This window comes from Phalaenopsis equestris, unplaced genomic scaffold (genome assembly GCF_001263595.1).
Source record: "Phalaenopsis equestris unplaced genomic scaffold, ASM126359v1 Scaffold000777, whole genome shotgun sequence".
Lineage (NCBI taxonomy): Eukaryota > Viridiplantae > Streptophyta > Magnoliopsida > Asparagales > Orchidaceae > Phalaenopsis > Phalaenopsis equestris.
Window position 1 is genome coordinate 175,127 of NW_018165217.1, and position 4,804 is coordinate 179,930.

Here is a 4,804-nt window from a genome sequence, read left to right on the forward strand (position 1 = left end):
GCCGTTTGATATTTTCTCTAGTTCTCTAAGCTTTTACATTTAAACCAATTTTTATAACATAACTTCTTATATTTTTTCTTTTCTTGCACATTATTATTCCACCACCAACTATTTTTATTTGTAAATATTTTTTCTTTTGATTCTCCAAGAATATTTTTTGCTAATTGTTTAATAGTGTTTGTTACTTTATCCCACATCACATTTGCTTCTTCATGAATATCCCAAATTTTGAAATCTTGAATTTTACTCATAAAAATAATTTTATTTGTGTCTTTTAAGTTTCTCCATCTAATCGTGCAATGATGAGTCCTAGTATTTTTAATTTTATAATTCTTAATCTTAAAATCTAAAACTAATAAACGATGTTGGGTATTTAAATTTTCACTTGGAATGATCTTACAATCTTTACAATCACGACGATCTCTTCTTCTCATAAGAAAATAATCAATTGTGTTTTATTAGATCCACTCTTATGAGTAATAAGATGTTCATCCCTTTTCTTAAATAAAGTATTAGTAATAACAAAATCATATGCTAAAGCAAAATCTAAAATAGCTCTACCTTCTTCATTAGTTACTCCAAATCCGTAGCCACCATGAATATTTCTGAAATCTTTTACCACTCTACCGACATGTCCATTAATATCTCCTCCAATAAAAATTCTTTCTTCAAGAGGTATCATTTGTATTAAGTCTTCTAAGTCATTCCAAAATTTATCTTTAGACTCTGTATCTAAACCTACTTGAGGAGCATAAACACTTATAATATTAAAAATCTTAGTATCAATGATAATCTTAAGGGCTATAATTCTATCACCAACTCTATTAATTTTTTACAACATTATCTTTCAAACTCTTATCTATAATTACACCTACACCATTTCTAGTGCGATTCTTACCAGAATACCAAAGTTTAAAACCTAAATTATCAATCTCCTTAGCCTTTTCTCCAACCCACTTAGTTTCTTGAATACATAAGATATTAATTTTCCTATGAATCATAATATCAACTAATTCCATTAATTTGCCATTGAGAGTGCCTATATTCCAAGATCCTATCGTAATATTAATTTCATTAGTTTCACGGACTAACTTCTTTACCCGCATTCGCCCGTAATGAGGGAACCCTTGCTTATTTAACACTACACCCGGACGTCGGTGTAGCGGCCCTTGCACACTTTTCACTGTAATCAGGCTATACAACGCGTCGCTTCCAGGGGACGCCCTAGCACTTACACAATGATCAAAAGGATCCATGTCATGATTTTTTTGACAAGTTTTAAGCTGGCTGTCGACTACCTAACGCAACCCTCCACTTTTTGCATCCAGGCTTGAGATCGGCAACAACAGTGTTAACATCATTGGAAACATCATTATACCTAAATGTGGTACAAAGTTCTAAGAAACTTGCTAAATGTAAGTTAGGGTCTTTAGATGAAGATCCTCCGAATTGATTAGTTTGTACCATCTAAATAATTGTATTCTTAATTTCAAAATTATTTTCCTCTACAGTGGGATTTTGTATACTTAAGTGAATTTCATGCACCATAGGATTCACATAATCCCTCAAAGGTCTATTAACATTACAATCCATATCTTAGTTTCCAAGATTTTGATCTGACATTTCTACAACGGCTTTTTTGTTTCCTAATCCTCTTAACAACTCTCTCTAGTTCTAACTCGTATGGTTCAAGGTCTACAACTTCTGAATTAATCATGCAATACTAAAGATTTGACTAACAGGATAGATTTTTAACACTAAAAAATTTATCTTGGTATTTTAGCTCTTCTTTTAAAAATAAAGGCACACAATATACTACTCACTTTATATAAATACTACAATTTCCAAATATATTCCTTAATGATTCAACTAAAATTCCCCTAAAAAGTTCTTTTACCATCGCAATTCCTTGACAACAGGGCCAAAAACTTAACCAACTTTCAGTATACCTAGTGATTTACGGATATAAAACTATAATTTTAAAATATATTTAATAAATTTTATGACTAGAGATTTTCCACTTTTAATCACAAAAGGTTAGATAATATTGCAAGTGCACGTAAAGATCAAGTGATATAAGACTTTATTTAGTCACAAATATCAAACCCACATGGAACCGTGGTAGAAAATCACTTTAGGTTAAGTTCTACTCTACTACTATAAGGTCCTAGTTTGGAGTGTCAATAAAGGTGGTTTTGCTATCACTATTCCTAAGTTACAGTTTTAATCCTTTTAAAACTTATATAAAGAAACAAAAATGTGAAATTCAAGATTGATAAAAAGTACTTTTCTCTTGTGAAGAATTAAGTAGGTTGTAGGTTTGAAGTTTAAGAATGTAAATAATGTTATGAGAAAAGGAGCATATGTCTATCTACCCTCTTCCGAGTTATATAAATGATTAATTCATTAATTAGTTATTGGGTTTTGGCAATGGTGCTTGTTGGTGCCACATATATGCTTCCCATAACGATTTGCGCCTGTCTCCCAGAAAGCTCTAATATGAACCACTCAGGGACTTATCTCCCTAACTTTGCACAATCACCTAACTACTATGTTTCAAAGTTAAATGAACAATGTGAACATTCTCATGTTGATTTCGCATCGCTCACGGTCAAGTCAAATGCGTCACAACAAGTTTTAACAAATCTTATGCTCAGTAAGATATGTAAATTAAATGTAGGAGAACATTCATTACATGTAAAATTAACATTTATTCTTAAACTTCAACACCCTACATTTACTACTAAATCATCACAAAAGAAAAGCACAAGGTTTTTACTCACAATGCATGATAAATTCAATATAAAACTTCATGAAACAAAGCAATTATACTAGCTATGTGTTATAAAGGATCACAAAGCAATCAAACAATCTCAACCTAGTAAAATAAGTTCACTAAATGTGTGTCTACTGGATTATAATGCAATCAAAACATATAATATTTAGCTTTAATCTTTCTCAGTCACTAGAGTTTCTACTGCTCCTTGAAATTGTTGATACAATCCATTACAAATGCTCTCAAATTTCCTAACAAATCCCTCTAAATTAGTGGAATCCTACGCCTAATATGCATTTCCTAAAGTCCTTGGGGAGTTCCAGACCTTGGAACTTCGTCCCCAAGTTCTCAAATGGTAAAAAAGCTCCTTTTCCATTGTCTTGAACAGCTAAATAACTCCCAAAAAATTGCTCCAGACAGTTATGACACTTAAGCACTAGAAAGTGGCGCCTAGCACCGCCCTCTCTGTCTTCCTGGTGTGGTTCTGGTGCCTAGGCACAAAGAAGTATCACCTAGGCGCTGCTTTCTCTATTTCCTGGTCATATTCTGGTGCCTTGACGCCAGGGATCTAGCATCTAAGTGCCAGTTTGTTGCACTTAATATTTTTCCAATTGCCTTATTTCGTTTCAATTTTGCTCCAATTCACTACAGTTGTTCTTACTGTTATTCTTGAGACAAAAACATAAAAGTATCTTCCTTTCAAGTGCAATTTCATTTATAAACAAATGTAAAAAGTATAGGAATATAAGCATGGAAAAAGACATATCATTCGCCATACTCTAATTATTGATATAGTTGATATTTTTTTTTCTTGCCAACCCTGACAATGTAGGTAACTACTGTCCAAATCAAATCACATTAAATCTATATATCTCTTAATGTTATTTTAAAATTTCTTTAGTTGAGTAATTTCAACTAATTATTTTGACTCATTTTCTTTCTTGAACTTTTGAACGTGTCTTTATTTTAGTTTCTTGGAAAATTCATATTTTCTCTGTTTGCATGCCTTGTTTCAAGATTTGATGTAAGATAAAAAAGAAGAGGTGCTATGATCTGAGAGTATCTTTAAGGATTTATTCGGGTTATCGCACATGGCAAGTTTACGAACATGAGATACTGGAGAATAAGAGATGGTCAATTTTAATTTGGCAGCTATGATGTTAAAAGGCCGAAAAAATTATAGGATATTAAACTAGTATCTATTGAATTACTTGTTTAATATGAACATATATGTCTCTATATAAAATTTTTAAGATAAAATATTAGATGTTTATTGCAAACATACGTGTACATAGACACATATGTTTATATTAAACATTTAATTCAATGGATATATGTATATTAAAAATGTATCGCATTGAGGACGATCATGCGTGGATGACAAACTAATAGACTGGACGATCGACCCACAATCTAGACAACCAAACTTGCCTTGATGACTGATCGACACCATGGACGACTGACTGTTACTCTGGATTACTAAACGATCTACTGTCAGCCTGGACGATCGAACCAACTTGGATGATTGTTCGACTGACCAAGACGATAGAATGAAGATCCATAAGACTAAAGACAACTAACCATACCTACTGCCCCAACTCAGCAAAACCGACAGAGCAGATCTTGCAAACCTAATAACTACCAATCTCAATCGGTCAAGTGACAAGGTAGCCGAGTCGTATGCTTATTTATTTTATACTTAAAATGCCCTTTAACGTCCCCCATAAAAGCAGGGGAAGCATGTAAATGTGCAATTTATACCAATCTTGCCTAATAGAGGGCCCATTTTTACACAAAGGGTAAATGAGTCATTCATAAAATAGCCAGTTATTTAATATGCACTATCTTTCTCTCTCTTTTTCATTCTCTTTCTCCTTCTCATGTTATGCACTCTATTTTTTAGGTGTGATTCACACGACAGGTTAGGATTCAACAAAATAAATTTCTTATATTTTCTTTTATTTTAACATCGCAACAGAGCTCAACTACTGATGAACATATATGTATAATACATTATATATATATATA